Source organism: Rhamphochromis sp. 'chilingali' (assembly GCF_963969265.1).
Source record: "Rhamphochromis sp. 'chilingali' genome assembly, chromosome: 3".
NCBI lineage: Eukaryota > Metazoa > Chordata > Actinopteri > Cichliformes > Cichlidae > Rhamphochromis > Rhamphochromis sp. 'chilingali'.
Genome location: NC_137931.1, coordinates 29,374,060 through 29,395,578, shown reverse-complemented (window position 1 = coordinate 29,395,578; position 21,519 = coordinate 29,374,060). Strand labels below are relative to the sequence as shown.

Here is a 21,519-nt window from a genome sequence, read left to right as displayed (position 1 = left end):
TGTTGTAAGTTTACCATGTGCAGTCTCTTATTTCTTGTTTGTTACTTTTGTTTGAATCTGCATGCTCCACCTGCCTGTCACTTTGCTGCTGGAGCCTGCAAATTTCCCTCAATGAGGGACAATAAGGGAAATTTCTCTTCTCTTCTATTTTGTTTTATTTAGTCTCTGATCTGTTTCTCTGACTTTTTCACTTCCTGTCTCCTACATAGCATTCCTCTCGGTTTACAGTTTAATGAGTACATTTAAAATCAAATGTAAAATTAGGATGTAAGTGTAAATTCATGATCTTCATATGATTCACTTCTGTGTTTGTTGCTAGAAGCTCCTGAAAAATAAATCTACAACACTTCTGTTTGACTGACACGAGTTAATCTGAACCATCTGGAATCAGACTAAACACAGTTAGGGTTGCCAACCGTCCCTTAAAATACGGAATCGTCCCGTATTTCGAAACAAAAGTACACGTCCCGTATTGAGCTAATAAGGGACGCACTTTGTCCCGTAATACAGTGAGAATCAAAAGTAGTCTATAACTTTTAATGGAATTAACGCTTTGTTTGAAAACATAATTCCCAGCCCCTCTCCTGCTTTGTGACCAATGAGCTGACAGCACACTTACGAGTATGACAATTCAGATTACCACTCATCTCATTGGTCGAGGAAAGGTCGCTTACGGAGAAAATACCGGAAGACAACAAATGACCACAACAAGAAGCATGGCCAACAGGGAAACAAACGCAGACACTGCGGTGCAAGTCTCGGACGACAGTAAACCTAAAGCTGGGCAGACACTGTGCAATTTTTTTCAGTCACGTTATTCAGCTCCTGCTCAAACTGCACGATTGACTCGCAGTTGGTAGGTCACGATGCAGGTCTCACACTATACCGCCCGATGCTCTGATGCGACCTGAGTGCTCACACTGTGCCTCCATAAAATGAAGGTTATAACAGAAAATCTGTCGCGCTCTCTCTCTCTGTCTTACACTCACACAGACACACACACCACCACCATCAACTTTGCTAAATTGCTAATGAAAAACATTGATCGGGCAGCTGTGACTGAGCAGCAATGTAAATCCAACTATTTTCACGGTTGTTGTGGTCGTGATAATTTTGTGATGCCACATCGAAAAGGCTCGGATGAGCTTTCCAAAGTTCTACAAGTTGTGCCTCCATCGCTTGTGTCCAGATCACAGGCTGCACAGCCGTGCTGCTCCATCTTTTACACCAACGTTTACGTGTTTGCGCGCGAGCAGTGTGAGCGGCTGTGGTGAGACCCTCACGAGCGATTGATGATCGGGAGCTGGTCGTGAGGTGTTAATCACTTCTCCTTACCCCACGTATACTACACGATGCACGATGAAGGCCAAAATCGGCTCAAAATGGGCCTAAAACTGCACAGTGTAAGCCCAGCATTAGAGCAGCAATGTTTGTTCCCCTCAGAGAAAGGGAAGAATGGGAAAAGGAAAACACCTGGCTGGAAAAAGTTAATATGGGCATGTGCAGTGAATATCAGCGCTATGTGGCCAGAAGTGTGATAATATAATTTATTTTGTGTAATAAACAACTGCAAGAATAGATGATTACAACAAATAGATGACTAATACATAAAAGTAATACATAGATGAATAATGATGATGAGTTAAGATGCGTAATCATGGGAGCAAGTGGGTTTACAAACAGGAGCAGCTGATTAGCATTAGAAAAGCTGAAATAATACCTCAACTGAAGCCAATTGTACTAAATGCACTAAATGTGCACTGTTACAAGAATGTTTTTCTTTCTATTGTTTTCTATTATTTTAAGTTAAGCAGGACAGAGTTCTTTTAAAGAAAGATTTACTTATATTCTCAAAAGTTAAGCATGACAGGCTTCTGTTTAAGAAGGAGACCTGTTTTATCGTGTTAATGTTGTCATTTTGAGCTAAAAATAAATGGCTAAATGATCATTTGTTTCACATGTGTTCATATCACAAAGAATACACATCTACTTAAATCAAATTCAAGTCAAATGGTTAAAAAAATAATTTCACACACAAAAAAAGAGCTAGAAAATTCACCACACTGGGAAGGGTGAAGACAATTGGGTCGCCCGGCCCTGGCCACGAGGTGTCCCTTATTTATTTTTCAGGGAGTTGGCAACCCTAAACACAGTAAATGTGTCCTGCGTCCACAGTAACTGCTGTCAGATTAACTGTTACTTAGTTAGCTTAGCTAGCAGAGCTGCTAGCAGTTAGAGTATGCACTCTCTGTGAGCAGTCAGCTTGGTCCTGGGCATTGTTATTGAAAAAAAAAACTGCTCTCTGTCATTTCTAAAGACATGTTTTATCTGTTGCTTTGTAGGACTACAGTAATGGAAGGAAATCGGCTCTGTGACACTTTTTGTACTGAACTGATGAAAGCTGTTTCAGATGGAGTGGATGTTAATCCAACAAATCAGACATGAACTCTGATGTGCACATCTCAGTTGATGTGCACATGAATGATTTGTGTTTCCTCTGCAGGTGAAGGTAGAAAGTGTGTGTGAGCTGGTGTGTGTCAGCAGCATGGATCAGTGTGAGGACAGAGAGGAGGGAGTCCCTCCCTCTAAAACCACTCCATGTGGGGAACATGAGAGCCAGACCAAAGATCAGAGGTGAGATGACCATCTCTAACTGTCTATGACATTTCAACATGTCACAGCTCAGCACTCACATCACTGCTCCATCATTATTCACAGGAACCAACCTGGACCTGAACCTGAAACTGAACCTAAATCAGAATTTGAATCTGATTCAGATTCAGGTTCCAGTGTGTCCTTTAAGAGTGCTGAGTCACATGATCGCTACATTGATTTTAACCCTCCTGCCATCCTTTAAAAAACTCACACCCATCACCCTAGGGACCATTCTCAGCCACGCCATAAAAAGACCATATATCCATATTTTATTCCACTTTAAATTAGCCAACCTTGTAAAACTACTTCTCCCTGAAATATTCATGTAAAGTTTTAATTATATTTTCGTTGTTTTAACCCTTCAAATCCCAGTGTTATTACATGAGCGCCCTGTGTTATAAGCCCCAAAAACCAAAAAACGAAACTAAATATTTCCACAAAAAACCAGTTGAAGTAATATGTGATTGTCATTATAAGTAGGCCTTTAGATGGACCAAAGATTGGCACCAACATACATTTTGACCTGCCATTATTTTTTTTGCATTTTTTTTGCAATTTAAAAATTAAAACTTCAAGGCCCTGAGTCTTCATTGACATCCAAGAAAAGAAGAAAAAATAAAATCATATGATGATAATTTGGGGTTGAAAAATAGCGTTTATAATGGAAGTCAATGGGCAGAAAATGGTCCCCAGGGTGATGGGTGTGGGGATTTCTGCTGCTCAGCCATTTTAGGCTGATTTAAGGAATTCACACTGGAATATTAACATTGACAGGTAAAAACTATCCTGTGGCAAGTTTGGTTATATTCCACTGAACACAGTGGAAATGGCAGCCATTTAACACATAGCAGTGGCACAAAAAGGTCCCAAGAAGGCAGGAAGGTTAAAGTCCAGCAACCGTCTGCTGCAGACAAGTGAGTTATTAGTAACATGAACTCTTTGAGAGCTGATTGAACTGCTTGATGTTGTTGGATATAAAGTGCAGTGCAAACATGTCATTCCCTCAATCCCATTTTAACTGTCTCTTGAAAACAAACCCTTGGTTTCTAAACAAGTGAAAATCAACACTACCAAACAGGAAGTGATCAGTCTCAACAAACATCAGTGAAGAAAACACTCTGCAGTTAAATAAAAAAAAAAAAAAAACTATTATTCCAAGAACAACATACTGAGAGTTTTCCCATTAATATATTATTATATTATAATTATCTTCAAAAAATGTATTCCAACACATACTAAAAAGTAATTAATAGAATGAAAATCTTATTATTTGGTCACCTCCAAAGGAGAATTCTGTACAATAGAAAATGGTTGAGATGCCCCTGGGGGATTTTTTTTTGCTATTGCTATACATATCAAAAAATATAAAAGAATCCTGGGAAAGAAGATAAAAAAAGCATCTTAGAATTACTAATATGTAAATAAATGTGAGATTAACTATTAATTAAATTGCTAAATACATTTGCCCCTTCCTTACTCCCCATGCTGCTGCCATCCTTGTCCATAGTCTTATTACATCCCATATTGATTACTGTAAGACCAAGGAGCTCATCGTGGACTACAGGAGGAATGCTGACCCACATCCACCCATCCACATTAAGGGGACGGCTGTGGAGCGTGTGAGCAGCTTCAAGTTCCTGGGAGTCCACATCTCCGAGGATCTCACCTGGACGACCAACTGCTCCAAGCTGGTCAAGAAGGCTCACCAGCGCCTCTTCTTCTTGAGGACTCTGAGGAAGAACCACCTGTCCTCAGACATCCTGGTGAACTTCTATCGTTGCACCATCGAGAGCATCCTGACCAACTGTATAACAGTCTGGTACGGGAACTGCTCTGCCTCGGACCGGAAGGCATTGCAGAGGGTCGTGAAAACTGCCCAGCGCATCGCCGGAGCACCACTTCCTGCCATAAAAGACATCTACAGGAAGCGGTGTCTGAAAAGGGCTGGGAAAATCATCAGAGACCCCAGTCACCCATCACATGGACTCTTCACCCTCCTGCCCTCTGGGAGGCGCTACAGGAGCCTCCGGACTAAGACCACCAGGTACCGGAACAGCTTCTTCCCCACAGCTGTCAGACTCCTGAACTCTGCCTCCTGACATCTGACCCACGTTAACTCATGGACTGAACATACACACACACACACACACACAATGGACAACTGTAACCTCAAACACACAATAATAACATGGAGTGAACCACCACTCACAACCACTAGCACTTTATATAGCCTCTGTAGAAATTATCCACACCCTCACTTACCTTAACTGCACTACTGTATAGCCCTGTGTAAACAATCATTCTGTACATACGATAATTTTTAACCCTACAACTGTTTACAACTTGCATAGTTCCCATTTCTGTATAGCTGTATATCTCAGATTCCTGTAAAGTTATTTATTTCATATTCTGTATAGTTTTTCATATTTATATCCTGTCCATATCCTGTACATAGCTTGTACTCACTACAGCCTGTACATACTTATAGTTATAGAATATTCACAACATACTTCATACCGTGTACATTATAACATAATAGACCCATTTCTGTAATATACTTACATATCTATATTATTGCTAATATATATTGTAATATATCTATATCACTAAGCACTTCTGGATGGATGCAAACTGCATTTCGTTGCCCTGTACCTGTGCATGTGCAATGACAATAAAGTTGAATTCTATTCTATTCTAATTCCCTCCTATTTGGTCTCCCTAAAAGGTCCCTTCATAAACTCCAACTTCTTCAAAATTCTGCAGCTCAGATCATAACCCATACACTGTTAAGTGCTCATATTACCCCAGTTCTTCAGCAGCTTCACTGGTTGCCCATAGAAGCCAGGATAAATTTTAAAATCTTACTTCTGACATACAAGTGTATCCATAAATCTGCTCCTTCATATTTGTGTGACCTGCTCCATGTCACCACTGTTTCCCGCCCTCTCAGATCATCATCTGCTATTCATCTTACTGTTCTGTCCTCACACCTTATTACTATGGGGAACAGAGCTTTCAGTCGCTCTGCTCCCCGGCTCTGGAACTCTCTTCCTCCTGCATTAAGAAATATTGACTCCCTCTCCGTATTTAAGACACAGCTCAAAACACATCTGTTTAAACTGGCTTATTCGCTTTAATAATAATTTTTTGACTACTGTTCCTTTTATTAATTGTGTTTTTTGTAAGGTGACCTTGGGTTTCTGAAAGGCGCCCTCAAATAAAATATATTATTATTATTATCTGTGTTCCATGTTAGGATTTATTATACACAGAGTTTTTATCTGCTGTGTGGAGATAACCAAACAGAAATCATATTGATTTATCAGCTCTCTCATAAACCTGAAACCTGTTAATGAACAACAGCTGGAACCAAATATTAACTGCAGACCAACAGCTGCATCATTCAGACACACTCAGCTCTTTCAGTTTGGTTAAATTTTCTCCTGCTACTTTCACAGTCCTGGGTCATGTGACCCAGTGTTTTTGAGTTTTCTTATATTTTGATATTCATTGTTTAGATTTCATAGTTTATTAGAGTTTTTTTTTTAAGTTATTACAATCACAACGGACAATGGGATGGCAAAGAAGAAAGAAGGAAAGAGAAGTTGGGAAGAGAGTAAACATGATGAGAGGGAAAAAATAGAGGAAACAACAGATAGTGAGAAAAGAAATGGAAAATCTGATCATCTGCTGAAAAAAACTGCAAAAAGAAAACAACACAGTAGGGAAGCCACTAGTGATGGGATTTCCGGCTCTTTTTAGAGATCCGGCTCTTTCGGTTCGGCTCACTAAAAAGAGCCGGCTCTTTCGGCTCCGAACCGGCTCTTCAGGTTGTTTTGTTGCTTTAATTAATTTATTATTAACAATATTATAAAATTATGCACAAAAGGAATTACTAACGTAAAAAAACGTGGTTTTATATATATATATGTTTATATATAAATATATGCGGTGGTCCCTAGAGACAAAACACGTACAAACTCCAAGACACATTTCTAGCATGAACTGAACTTCCAAAGCAGAGCTACTAGATCACTTAAATTACACAATTGAAAGCATATGTGTATTCTTTGTGTATTTATACACAGGCACTCATATATATTCAAATAATTTAAAAAAAATGTTCATTTACCGGTTATTACCACACACCAGATTTGGTCGTTGGTACTTGCTGGCTTGTGTAGCCACTCGGTAACAAAAGTTCAACACTGCCCCTAGCATCCTGGAGCACTTCTGTTGTCTTTTGTACGTGTTTTGAGTTTTTATGTGCTTCTGAGTTTTTACGTGTTTTGGAGTTTGTACGTCTTTTTACGTGTTTTGGAGTTTTTACGTGTTTTGGAGTTTGTACATGCTTCAGAGTTCGTACGTGATTTGAAGTTTGTATGTGCTTTGTCTCTAGGGGCCACTGTAAATATACTTTTATTTATTCACTCCATATAAAATATAATAAATAAATCATATAATACAAAAATCAACTATTCACATTTCAACTTTTAACTATTTAAATTTTCAGCTTTTTCCTTTTACAAATTTAAAGTGAAACAACACAAAACACTGCAAACCACAACACAATTAAATATAAATTAAAATATCCATCCATCCATCCATCCATCGTCATCCGCTTTGTCCGGGGTCGGGTCGCGGGGGCAGCAGCCTAAGCAAAGAGGCCCAGACCTCCCTCTCCCCAGCCACCTCCTCCAGCTTGTCCGGGGGAATGCCAAGGCGTTCCCAGGCCAGCCGAGAGATATAATCTCTCCAGCGTGTCCTGGGTCTGCCCCGGGGCCTCCTCCCGGTGGGACATGCCTGGAACACCTCACCCAGGAGGCGCCCAGGGGGCATCCTTGTCAGATGCCCGAACCACCTCAGCTGGCTCCTTTTGATGTGGAGCAGCAGCTGCTCTACTCTGAGCCCCTCCCGGATGGCCGAACTTCTCACCCTATCTCTAAGGGAGAGGCCAGCCACCCTTCGGAGGAAGCTCATTTCTGCCGCTTGTATCCGCGATCTCGTTCTTTCGGTCACTACCCACAGCTCGTGGCCATAGGTGAGGGTAGGGACGTAGATCGACCGGTAAATTGAGAGCTTCGCTTTTACACTCAGCTCCCTCTTCACCACGACGGACCGGTGCAACGTCCGCATTACTGCAGCTGCAGCCCCAATCCGTCTGTCGATCTCCGGCTCCCTTCTCCCATCACTCGCGAACAAGACCCCGAGATACTTGAACTCCTCCACTTGGGGCAGGAACTCATCCCCGACCCGGAGTGGGCACTCCACCCTTTTCCGGCTGAGAACCATGGCCTCGGATTTGGAGGTGCTGATCCTCATTCCCGCTGCTTCACACTCGGCTGCGAACCGTTCCAGTGCGAGCTGGAGGCCTTCACCCGATGAAGCCAACAGAACCACATCATCTGCAAAAATCAGAGATGAGATTCTGAGGCCACCAAAGCGAAAGCCCTCCGCCACTTGGCTGCGCCTAGAAATCCTGTCCATAAAAATTATGAACAGAACCGGAGACAAAGGGCAGCCCTGGCGAAGCCCATCACCCACCGGGAACGAGTCCGACTTATTGCCGGCAATGCGAACCAAGCTCTTGCAACGGTTGTATAGGGATCAAATGGCCCGTAGCAATGGGCCAGACACCCCATATTCCCGCAACACCTCCCACAGGACACCCCGAGGGACACGGTCGAATGCCTTCTCCAAGTCCACAAAACACATGTAGACTGGTTGGGCAAACTCCCATGCACCCTCAAGTATCCTGGAGAGGATAAAGAGCTGGTCCAGTGTTCCGCGACCAGGACGAAAACCGCATTGTTCCTCCTGTATCCGAGGTTCGACTAACGGACGAACTCTCCTTTCCAGCACCCTGGCATAGACTTTCCCAGGGAGGCTGAGGAGTGTGATCCCCCTGTAGTTGGAACACACCCTCCGGTCCCCTTTCTTAAAGATGGGGACCACCACCCCGGTCTGCCAGTCCACAGGTACTGCCCCTGATCTCCACGCAACATTGCAGAGGCGTGTCAACCAGGACAGCCCTACAACATCCAGAGCCTTCAGGAACTCGGGGCGGACCTCATCAACACCAGGGGCTCTGCCACCAAGGAGTTGTTTAACTGCCTCAGTGACCTCGCCCCCGGAAATTGGCGGGTCATTCCCCTCATCCCCAGACTCTGCTTCCTCCTCGGAAGACGTGTCAGTGGGATTAAGGAGGTCCTCGAAGTATTCCTTCCACCGCCTGACAATTTTCTCAGTCGACGTCAGCAGCGCTCCGCCAGCACTATACACAGTGCAGGTAGAGCACCGCTTTCCCCTCCTGAGACGTCTGACGGTTTGCCAGAATCTCTTCGAGGCAGTCCGAAAGTCTTTTTCCATGGCCTCTCCGAACTCCTCCCACACCCGAGTTTTTGCTTCAGCCACTGCCCGAGCCGCATTCCGCTTGGCCTGTCGATACCTGTCGGCTGCCTCCGGAGTCCCACAGGCTAACCAAGCCCGGTAGGACTCCTTCTTCAGCCTGGTGGCTCCCTTCACCTCTGGTGTCCACCATTTGGTTCGGGGATTACCACCACGGCAGGCACCCACCACCTTGCGGCCGCAGCTCAATGCAGCAGCTTCGGCAATGGAGACGCTGAACATGGTCCATTCGGACTCAATGTCCCCGGTCTCCCTCGGAATGCTGTTGAAGCTCTGCCGGAGGTGTGCGTTGAAGATCTCGCGGACTGGGGCCTCTGCTAGACGTTCCCAGCACACCCTCACTACGCGTTTAGGTGCACCAGGTCTGTCCAGCGTCCTCCCCCGCCACCTGATCCAACTCACCACCAGGTGGTGATCAGTTGACAGCTCAGCCCCTCTCTTTACCCGAGTGTCCAGAACATATGGCCGCAGGTCTGCTGATACGATTACAAAATCGATCATCGACCTACGGCCTAGAGCGTCCTGGTGCCACGTGCACTTATGGACACTCTTATGTTCGAACAGGGTGTTCGTTATGGCCAAACTGTGGTTAGCACAGAAGTCCAATAACAGAGCACCGCTCGGGTTCAGATCAGGGAGGCCGTTCCTCCCAATCACGCCCCTCCAGGTCTCGCTGTCGTTACCCACGTGAGCATTGAAGTCTCCCAGCAGGACAACAGAGCACCCTCCAGCACCCCCCCCCCCCCCCCCCCCCCCCCCAGGGACTCTAGGAAGGCTGGGTACTCTGAACTGCCACTCGGCGCATAAGCGCAGATGACAGTCAGGACCCGTTCCCCGACCCTAAGGCGCAGGGAACAAACCCTCTTGTCCACCGGGAAAAACCCCAACGTACCGGCAGCAAGCCGAGGGGATATTAGGATACCCACCCCAGCCCGCCGCCTCTCACCAGGGGCAACTCCAGACTGAGACAGAGTCCAGCCCCTCTCCAGGAGACTGGTTCCAGAGCCCAAGCCATGTGTAGAGGTGAGCCCGACTATATCTAGCCGGTACCTCTCAACCTCGCGCACTAACTCAGGCTCCTTCCCCACCAGAGAGGTGACATTCCATGTCCCTATTGCCAGTCTTGGCAGCCGGGGGTCAGTCCGCCAGGGCCTCCGCTCCTGGCCGCCACCCGACACACAATGCACCCGACCCCTATGGCGCCTCCTGCGGGTGGTGGGCCTGCGGGAGGATGGGCCCATGTCTCCTCTTCGGGCTGTGCCCGGCCGGGCCCCATGGACTAAGGCCCGGCCACCAGACGCTCGCCCTCGGGCACCCTCCCCGGGCCTGGCTCCAGGGCGGGGCCCCGGTAACCCTATCCCGGGCAGGGTAAACTGTTCCCTCGGTGTCCTTTTCATAAGGGTCTTATGAATCGCTCTTTGTCTGGTCCCTCACCCAGGGCCAATTTGCCATGGGAGACCCTACCAGGGGGCAAAAGCCCCCAGACAACATAGCCCCTGGGATCCCAGGGACACACAAACCCCTCCACCACGATAAGGTAGCGATTCAAAATATGAAAACAAAAAGAAACATGCACATTATCTGTCATATGGGCCTGCATGAATAAACTTAATGAATCCTTTATCATCTGCAACCGAAAATAGTTGTGGATGATTACTATACCTTTCTAATGTGACGTTGTTGTCCTTGGCTCTCTTTCTCTCTCTCCCCCTCTGGCTCTGTTCCTGTGTTACTGAGTGTAATTACTGCCCCTCCCCCCTCTGCCAAGCGTAAAGCACAAGGCTCGCTTGCTGAGTGAAGCAGAAAAAAAGTGCGAGAGAGAGGCTGAGAGAAAGAAAAAAAAAAAAAACCCACGTGACGGCTCGCGATAAGGAGCCGGCTCGCGTCGTTCACGTCAAAGACCCGGCTCTAAGAGCCATTTCATTCGCGAACGACCCATCACTAGAAGCCACAGGAACAACCAACATAAGCATAAGCATAAGTAACAGTAAATAATACATATTGAATGTTGCTGAGCTGCATACAGTACTAGTACTGCATGATATGTTTAGAGGCAGCAGCAAACCAAAATAGTGTGTGTCTGTGACTACCTGTGTGTACACTTGTGTGCACACCTGTCTGTGTGTGTGAGCGTGCTTGTATTCTTCAGGTTTCTCCATGTAAGTGTCTACTTACATGGAGAAAACACTGTGCACATTTACATAATTACACACTTTACATTTTATCACAATATTTATGATGTGGGCTGTAAAAGAATGTCACTAAAACAAGTACAATTAATATTCTAGATCACTAAAATCCATCTAACGTCAACTCCATGTTCACACTGGACAAAAAGTTGGGAGATTTCCCAAACCATTTTTGGGTGGCTCAGGGACGACGGTGGCTCAGGGGGTTGGGAATCACATCTGTAATCGGAAGGTTGCCGGTTCGAGCCCCGGCTTGGACGGTCTTGGTCGTTGTGTCCTTGGGCAAGACACTTTACCCTACTTGCCTACTGGTGTTGGCCAGAGGGGCCAATAACGCGATATGGCAGCCTTGCTTCTGTCAGCATGCCCCAGGGCAGCTGTGGCTACAACTGTAGCTTGCCTCCACCAGTGTGTGAATGTGAGAGTGAATGAATAGTGGCATTGAAAAGCGCTTTGGGTGCCTTGAAAAGCGCTATATAAATCCAATCTATTATTATTACTTGTGCACGACTGCCCAGGGAGGCCAACTACAAAGGCTATCTCACCATTCACCTAGAGCTGAGGAGTGCCCTGAATGGGGGTCACCCAGCAACCATGGTGCAGTTGCCATGGTTTGCCGCAGCAACAAGCCTGCAGGCTCCACCGGCAGCCAGCTACGCCAGACCAGACTGAGCCCCGGGCCCAGAGAACCAAGATTCAAGAGACATCCATAAGGATTTAAAACAAACATAATAATATTTACACTAAATAATGTTTCCTGATATATCAGAGACAAAACTTTACACACTTAAGATGAAGTTCTCTTATAAACAGTGCAGAGCAGATAACGTCTTGACCGATATCTTGTGCTTGAACTAATTGTTCATGATTCCTCCACAGAGTGGACCAGGAGAGCTTAGAGGTTCCCAGTGGTCAGGTCTCCCAGCAGACTGAAACACACCTGGACTCCATATTTATGGTCTGTACATGTACAACTACTTTCACATCTATTCTGTTCAGCACCTCCATGCTGCTCTTTGTAGACCAGTGGATTGTCAGTGTGTCCAATATGGATCTGATGTTTGGCTCATGATTTCAGTCTGATTGGGTTATTCATAAAATATTCTGTTCCAGCTGCTGGAGAAAGACATCATCACTTTTGTGAAGAACGAGCTGAAGAAGATTCAAACGGTTCTGAGTTCAGATTACCCAGAAGGCTTAGAGAGTCAGGTGGAGGATGATGAGCAGATGAGCAAAAGCAGAGTGTCAGTTGTGAAGATCACACTGGACTTCCTGAGGAGGAAGAAGCAGGGGAAGCTGGCTGACTGTCTGCATAGAAGTAAGAGGATTTATCTAAAGAGTTAAACTGCTGGTGATAAATGGAGTATTTATTTATGGCTCAGCAGAGGGACAGACATATTTTCAAGGGTAACGCTTTAGAAAATAAAACTGTAATTTGCACTACTTAAAAAATGATTCATCTTTTATTTTATTTTATTTAGAACATCTTGTTACAGTTTGTCCACGTAAACTTAAATCTAAGCTGAAGAAGAAGTTCCAGTGTGTGTTTGAGGGGATCGCTAAAGCAGGAAACCCAACCCTGCTGAATCAGATCGACACAGAGCTCTGTATCACAGAGGGAGGGACTGCAGAGGTCAATGATGAACATGAGGTCAGACAGATTGAAACCGCATCCAGGAAACCAGACAGACCAGAAAAAACAATCCGACGAGAAGACATCTTTAAAGCCTCACCTGGAAGAGATGAACCAATCAGAACAGTGCTGACAAAGGGAGTGGCTGGCATTGGGAAAACACTGTTGACACAGAAATTCACTCTGGACTGGGCTAAAGACAAAGCCAACCAGGACATCCAGTTTATATTTCCATTCACTTTCAGAGAGCTGAATGTGCTGAAAGAGGAAAAGTTCAGCTTGGTGGAACTTGTTCATCACTTCTTTACTGAAACCAAAAAAGCAGGAATCTGCAGCTTTGAAGACTTCCAGGTTGTGTTTATCTTTGATGGTCTGGATGAGTGTCGACTTCCTCTGGACTTCCACAAAAATGAAATCCTAACTGACCCTAGAAAGCCCACCTCAGTGGATGTGCTGCTGACAAACCTCATCAGGGGGAAACTGGTTCCCACTGCTCGCATCTGGATAACCACACGACCTGCAGCAGCCAATCAGATCCCTCCACAATATGTTGATATGGTGACAGAGATCCGAGGGTTCACTGATCCACAAATGGAGGAGTACTTCAGGGAGAGATTCAGAGATGAGGAGAAGGGCAGCAGAATCATCTCCCACATCAAGACATCACAAAGCCTCTACATCATGTGCCACATCCCAGTCTTCTGCTGGATCACTGCTACAGTTCTGGAGGATGTGCTGCAAACAAGAGAGGGAAGACAGCTACCCAAGACCCTGACTGAGATGTACATCAACTTCCTGGTGGTTCAGGCCAAAATGAGGAAGTTAAAGTATGATCCACACTTGAGTCCAGAGAGCACAAGGATGATTGAGTCTCTGGGAAAACTGGCTTTTGATCAGCTGCAGAAAGGAAACCTGATCTTCTATGAATCAGACCTGACAGAGTGTGGCATTGATATCATAGCAGCCTCAATTTACTCAGGAGTACTCACACAGATCTTTAGAGAGGAGAGAGTACTGTACCAGGAGAAGGTGTTCTGCTTCACCCATCTGAGTGTTCAGGAGTTTCTGGCTGCTCTTCATGTCCATCTGACCTTCATCAACTCTGGGGTCAATGTGCTAGAACAACAACAAACAACCTCCCAGAAGTTCAAAAGAAGTCAATCCCTCGACATGCTAATTTTTTTCCAGAGTGCTGTGGATAAGGCCATAACGAGCCCAAATGGACACCTGGACTTGTTCCTCTGCTTCTTCCTGGGTCTTTCACTGCAGACCAATCAGACTCTCCTGAGAGGTCTTCTAACACAGACAGGAAGTAGCTCAAAGACCAATCAGGAAACAGTCCAGTACATAAAGGAGAAGCTCAGTGAGAATTTGTCTGCAGAGAAAAGCATCAATCTGTTCCACTGTCTGAATGAACTGAATGATCGTTCTCTAGTGGAGGAGATCCAGCAGTCTCTGAGATCAGGAAGTTTCTCCACAGATGAGCTGTCTCCTGCTCAGTGGTCAGCTCTGGTCTTCATCTTACTGTCATCAGAAAAAGATCTGGATGTGTTTGACTTGAAGAAATTCTCTGCTTCAGATGAGTCTCTTCTGAGGCTGCTGCCAGTGGTCAAAGCCTCCAACAAAGCATTGTAAGTAAATATGTGGCCATGCATTCTTTAAACAATAAATGTTGATCCTATTTAACAAAAAGTATCTCAGTAACTCAGTCAAGTATAAGACTGTTTTAATATTTGACTAAATATATTATTATATTATTAATATGTATATTAGTAATATATATATACATATATATATGTGTGTGTGTGTGTGTGTGTGATATATATATATCACAAATTTAACTGCATTGTTTTTTCTAAACTTTAACTGTATTTATTTTTAGTTAATCATTAATTGTAGTGTACACTGACACATTCGATTTTCTTGCACTCTGTATATTTTCAGGTCAGATCAACATATAAAAACATATTAAATCAAATCCATTACATATGTGTGTGTGTGTGTGTGTGTGTGTGTGTGTGTGTGTGTGTGTTTCAGACTTAGCACCTGTAACCTCTCACAGAGAAGCTGTGAAGCTCTGTCCTCAGCTCTCAGCTCCCAGTCCTGTAGACTGAGAGAGTTGGACCTCAGTAACAACAACCTACAAGATTCAGGAGTGAAGCTTCTATCTGCTGGAGTGGAGAGTGCACATTGTACACTGGAAACTCTGAGGTCAGATCAAATAATATTTATTTTTCATCAAATAACATATTTAATCAATTAAAACATTTTGCCACTAAAGGGAGGTATTATTTATTTGTTCTTGCATCTTAGTATTTTTCATCATTTTCAAATCACAGTAAATTGACACATTTCTGGTGTTTAATATAAGGAAATAGCAATCCCACCTTGTCCTGGAGCATAAGAGACATTACCAGATCAAGTAACTCATCACTGTACAATCAATATACTGTAATTTCAGCTTGTGTGTGTGTGCGTGTGTGTGTGTGTGTGTGTGTGTGTGTGTGTGTGTGTGTGTGTGTGTGTGTGTGTGTGTTCTTGATTTCTAGACTATATGGGTGTTTCCTCTCTGAGAGAAGCTGTGAATCTCTGTCCTCAGTTCTCAGCTCCCAATCCTCTAGCCTTAGGGATCTGGGCCTGAGTAACAACAACCTACAAGATTCAGGAGTGAAGCTTCTGTCTGCTGGAGTGAAAAGTCCACATTGTAAACTGGCAGCTCTGAGGTCAGATCAAGGATTCTTATTTATGTCAAATGAGATAATTAACCAATTAAACTTTTAGCTAATAAAGGTCAGTTACATGCATTTGTTATTGTAGTGTATCATTTCTCATGATTTGTAAATGACAGTCAATTTCTGATGTGTTTAAAATCAGACAATAGCAATTCCAACCAGTCCTTGAGGAACATTAAATATTGCCAGATATAGTCACTTATAACTACACCATCAATGCATTTTAATTTCAGTGTTGTTGTTTTGTGTTTTTATTAATTTATTATTTTTGTCTTTGTGTTGATTATTTTTCAGACTTAGCACCTGTAACCTCTCACAGAGAAGCTGTGAAGCTCTGTCCTCAGCTCTCAGCTCCCAGTCCAGTAGACTGAGAGAGTTGGACCTCAGTAACAACAACCTACAAGATTCAGGAGTGAAGCTTCTGTCTGCTGGAGTGAAAAGTCCACATTGTAAACTGGCAGCTCTGAGGTCAGATCAAGGATTCTTATTTATGTCAAATGAGATAATTAACCAATTAAACTTTTAGCTAATAAAGGTCAGTTACATGCATTTGTTATTGTAGTGTATCATTTCTCATGATTTGTAAATGACAGTCAATTTCTGATGTGTTTAAAATCAGACAATAGCAATTCCAACCAGTCCTTGAGGAACATTAAATATTGCCAGATATAGTCACTTTTAACTACACCATCAATGCATTTTAATTTCAGTGTTGTTGTTTTGTGTTTTTATTAATTTATTATTTTTGTCTTTGTGTTGATTATTTTTCAGACTTAGCACCTGTAACCTCTCACAGAGAAGCTGTGAAGCTCTGTCCTCAGCTCTCAGCTCCCAGTCCTGTAGACTGAGAGAGTTGGACCTCAGTAACAACAACCTACAAGATTCAGGAGTGAAGCTTCTATCTGCTGGAGTGGAGAGCGCACATTGTACACTGGAAACTCTGAGGTCAGATCAAATAATATTTTTTTTACATCAAATAACATATTTAATCAATTAAAACCTTTTGCCACTAAAGGGAGGTATTATTTATTTGTTCTTGCATCTTAGTATTTTTCATCATTTTCAAATCACAGTAAATTTGATATAGTTGACCACAACATATTACTCAAACGACTGGAGAACTGGGCAGGTCTTTCAGGAACTGTACTAAACTGGTTCAAAACATACTTAGAAAACAGGAAATACTTTGTATCAATAGGTAACTAGCCGATTGGAGCAGGCACGCTCTGTTTTGCGTAACTATTTTTAAATCCCGGTAGCACTGCAACCACGTAAGCTAGCGCAATAATTTTTTTTGCCTATGAAACCGGAGGACTTGTACTTACATCTTATGCCATCAGCTTGTCCTAGGTCACGGTTTCCTTCCACATAAAGCTTTGCAAAAACTGCATAAAAAGCGCTTGCAGGAACAAAAATATAATATTCCAGAAACACGCTTTGCCGATCCGATCAGCTGTTCATAACACTTCCTACGTTGGAATAGACGTCAGCGCGAACTTTTGCATTTCCACCATTACCTGCCCGAAACCGGAAGTGACGTCATTTTCGCGGAAATGTAGTCTTTTTTACCATCAGGGCCTTATGAGCCTATACTGGTGTTTTTAAAAGTTATCTTTGACTTTATGACTTTCTGTGTCGTTTCTGGGATGCTTAGGACTCATATTGCACTGCTGGAAATAGTTTATTTTGATGCATATGCTGCCTTTTTGCAAATTTGCAGTATAATATTTATTTTCGTTTTTCCTGCAGTGTATAAAAATTGGTGTATTTCAAAAATAAAACTATGAAGACACTCAAAATAAATTTCCTGTGGTGGGAAACTATTTTGTGCAACTTTTTTGTATTTACAGTTTTGAGGGATAAGCCTCTTAAATTTCTCTAACTACAAATATATGTTAAAAAAGCAAAAACGATTTTCAATTTTTTTGTAGTTTATTGCACTTTTTTGCAATTTATGTAATTACTATGCACTTAATGAATACATATTATTAAAATCTGGGCTATAATGGTTGTATTGATGTATAGCAACTTGAAATGCTCCCAAAAATGGCTCCACAGCATGTAAAAATATAATATAAGCTCTGGCGGCCTTGGCTCTATGGTAGGTCTTAAAGGGTTAAGACAATAACAAAGTCAGCTTACTATCACCTCAAGAATATTTCAAGGATAAAAGATCTGATGTCTCAACAGGACCTGGAAAAACTAGTCCATGCATTCATCTTTAGTAGGCTTGATTACTGTAACAGCATCTTTACAGGTCTACCTAAAAAATCAGTCAGACAACTACAGCTCATTCAGAACTCTGCTGCTCGAGTCCTCACTAAGACCAAAAAAGTGGACCACATCAGTCCAGCTCTGAGGTCTTTACACTGGCTGCCTGTCTGTCAGAGGATAGACTTTAAAGTTCTGATGCTGGCCTATAAAGCTCTGAATGGTTTAGGACCAAAATACATCAGTGACCTCCTGACCCAGCATGAACCTTCCAGATCCCTCAGGTCATCTGGATCTGGTCTTTTATCAGTTCCCAGAGTCAGAACCAGACACGGAGAAGCTGCATTCAGCTTTTATGCTCCTTATATCTGGAACAAACTCCCAGAAAGCCTCAGATCAGCTGAAACACTCAGTTTATTTAAATCCAGGTTGAAGACTCACCTATTCTCAGCTGCATTTGAATAAAGCACCAAATCCACACTTTTAAGATTAAATTTCAAAACTTACATTTAACTACTGATTTTATCCATTGTTCTGATTGTATCTGTTTTGATTTTATATACTGTTTTGTTTGTTTGTTAATTAGTTTGTTTGTTTGCTTGTTTTAATCAATTTTAAATCCTACTTTTTATTTGTTTTTGTTTCTAATGTCTCTGTAAAGCACTTTGAATCACCTTGTTGTTGAATTGTGCTATACAAATAAACTTGCCTTGCCTTGCCTAAATTGACACATTTCTGGTGTTTAATATAAGGAAATAGCAAACCCACCTTGTCCTGGAGCATAAGAGACATTACCAGATCAAGTAACTCATCACTGTACAATCAATATACTGTAATTTCAGCTTGTGTGTGTGTGTGTGTGTGTGTGTTCTTGCTTTCTAGACTATATGGGTGTTTCCTCTCTGAGAGAAGCTGTGAATCTCTGTCCTCAGTTCTCAGCTCCCAATCCTCTAGCCTTAGGGATCTGGGCCTGAGTCACAACAACCTACAAGATTCAGGAGTGAAGCTTCTGTCTGCTGGAGTGAAAAGTCCACATTGTAAACTGGCAGCTCTGAGGTCAGATCAAGGATTCTTATTTATGTCAAATGAGATAATTAACCAATTAAACTTTTAGCTAATAAAGGTCAGTTACATGCATTTGTTATTGTAGTGTATCATTTCTCATGATTTGTAAATGACAGTCAATTCCTGATGTGTTTAAAATCAGACAATAGTAATTCCAACCAGTCCTTGAGGAACATTAAATATTGCCAGATATAGTCACTTATAACTACACCATCAATGCATTTTAATTTCAGTGTTGTTGTTTTGTGTTTTTATTAATTTATTATTTTTGTCTTTGTGTTGATTATTTTTCAGACTGAGTGTCTGTAACCTCTCACAGAGAAGCTGTGAAGCTCTGTCCTCAGCTCTCAGCTCCCAGTCCAGTAGACTGAGAGAGCTGGACCTGAGTGAAAACGACATAGAGGATGCAGGAGTTAAGCTTCTGTCTGTTGCACTGAACAGTACATATTGTATACTGGAAACTCTGAGGTCAGGATTCAATCTTTGTCACTGAGCATTATTTAGAATCTGTATTGCATTACTGAATATATGTCTGAAGGTTATAGTATTAACATGAGCCTTTTATATACCTTTGGTTGGATTATTTTAAATTACTCTTTAGAGTTTTTTTTTTTTATAATCCTGCAATAAATCCCAAAGTCCTTTTTGTTCATGTTATGTTCTCTAATACGGACATTAAAGATACAATTAAAAATACTGTTTCAACTCAAACACCAGGAATCCAGAAAGGAGGAACTAACACTGAAACTAGAAACACAGGAAGAGACTTATACAGATAAGTGGGTACGATGCAACAAAGGGCAATGGAAGATACAGGGCTTAAATATACAATGAGGGTAATGAGGGAATGGGAACATGAAATAACACAAACATCAAACCAGGAACACAAGAAACAAGGAACACTAGGGAGGCACAGAGACAAAACCTAAAAGCTGGAAAATCACAGTGATCTAAAGATAAATTAAGGAACATGAAATACGAAAGACAAAACTATGAAAACCCAACAAAATCCCAGAACACTGAATAAACAAAACTTAAACGCAGAGTCATCTGATCCTGGACCATGACAAGTAGTAACAAGGACTGTAAAGAGAGACTATATCCATTCAGAGAATATATTTCTCCCATATTATCATTATAGTTTTAATTCCTGTTGAATATCACCGAGGGAACATTTTACCCTGCGCGGGATATGTTTACCAGGGCCCCGCCCTGGAGTCAGGCCCAGGGAGGGTGCCCAAGGGTGAGCGTCTGGTGGTCGGGCCTCAGTCCATGGGGCTCAACAGGCACAGCCCGAAAAGGGGACATGGGCCCACCCTCCTGTAAGCCCACAACCCGTAGGGGACGCCATAGGGGTCGGGTGCATGGTGTGCCTGGCGGCAGCCAGGGGCAAGGGCTCTAGATGTTGTAGGGCTGTCCTGGCTGACATGCCTCTACAATGTTGCGTGGAGATCAGGAGCGCTACCCCTGGACTGGCAGACCGGGGTGGTCGTCCCAATTTTTAACAAGGGGTACCGGAGGGTGTGTTCCAACTACAGGGGGATCACAGTCCTCAGCATCCCTGGGAAAATCTATGCCAGGGTGCTGGAAAGGAGAATTTGTCCATTAGTCGAACTTTGGATACAGGAGGAACAATGCGGTTTTCGTCCTGGTCGTGGAACACTGGACAAGCTCTTTATCCTCTCAAGGATACTTTAGGGTGCATGGGAGTTTCCCCAACCAGTCTACATGTGTTTTGTGGATGTGGTGAAGGCATTCAACTGTGTCCCTCGGGGTGTTCTGTGGGAGGTGCTGCAGGAGTATGGGGTATCTGTCCCATTGCTACAGGCCATTCGATCTCTATACAACCATTGCAAAAGCTTGGTTTGCATAGTCGGCAATAAGTCGGACCTTTTCCCTGTAGGTGGTGGGCTTCGCCAGGACTGCCGTTTGTCACCGATTCTCTTCATAACTTTTATGGACAGGATTTCTAGGCGCAGCCAAGTGGCGGAGGGCTATCACTTAGGTGACCTCAGAATCTCATCTCTGCTTTTCGCAGATGATGTGGTTCTGTTGGCTTCATTGGGTGATGGCCTCCCGCTTAAGATGCAGATAGCCACTGTGATATTCCCCAAATGATAAGTGTTTTCCACTGTTAGATTACCACAGATACATGACTTGAAGAAGTCACTGGAAGAAACAACATTGCATTGTGTTTTTTCAAAGGTTTACCCGCAAAGCCTCATGATTTAAAACTCCTGCAATACACACCGATGTGGCAGAATCTGCAGCTTTCACAATCCTCTTCTTCACACTGAAGCCGTTTCAGATGTTCTTTGCTGTAGTCTACTGCTAAACTAGAAGAGGTCACAGTATTGTTTTTGTTTTGTGTTTTTATTCTTTTTTTTTTCAGTTGCTGTTTTACAATCCTAACTTAAATTGAATGGATGGAATGAATGAGGGTCCAGCAAAGAGAGATCTTCAGTGAAAAGCTTTTTAGATTAATTTTTATTTTGTGTCTGTACAGTCTGTCAGGCTGTCTGATCACAGAAGAAGGCTGTAGTTCTCTGGCTTCAGCTCTGAGCTCCAACCCCTTCCATCTGAGAGAGCTGGACCTGAGCTACAATCATCCAGGAGACGCAGGAAT

General features: G+C 43.2%; 1 pseudogene across 1 annotated transcript; it reads left to right on the top strand.

The window, feature by feature from the left end:
• Positions 1-2,545: 2,545 nt before the first annotated feature.
• LOC308394515 (NACHT, LRR and PYD domains-containing protein 3-like) lies at positions 2,546-19,672 on the top strand (annotated as a pseudogene). Its single transcript has 11 exons — positions 2,546-2,634; positions 2,719-2,829; positions 3,534-3,569; positions 12,132-12,210; positions 12,366-12,570; positions 12,734-14,516; positions 14,923-15,096; positions 15,912-16,085; positions 16,389-16,562; positions 18,711-18,884; positions 19,188-19,672. The product of its transcript is annotated as an NACHT, LRR and PYD domains-containing protein 3-like (transcript).
• Positions 19,673-21,519: the final 1,847 nt, after the last annotated feature.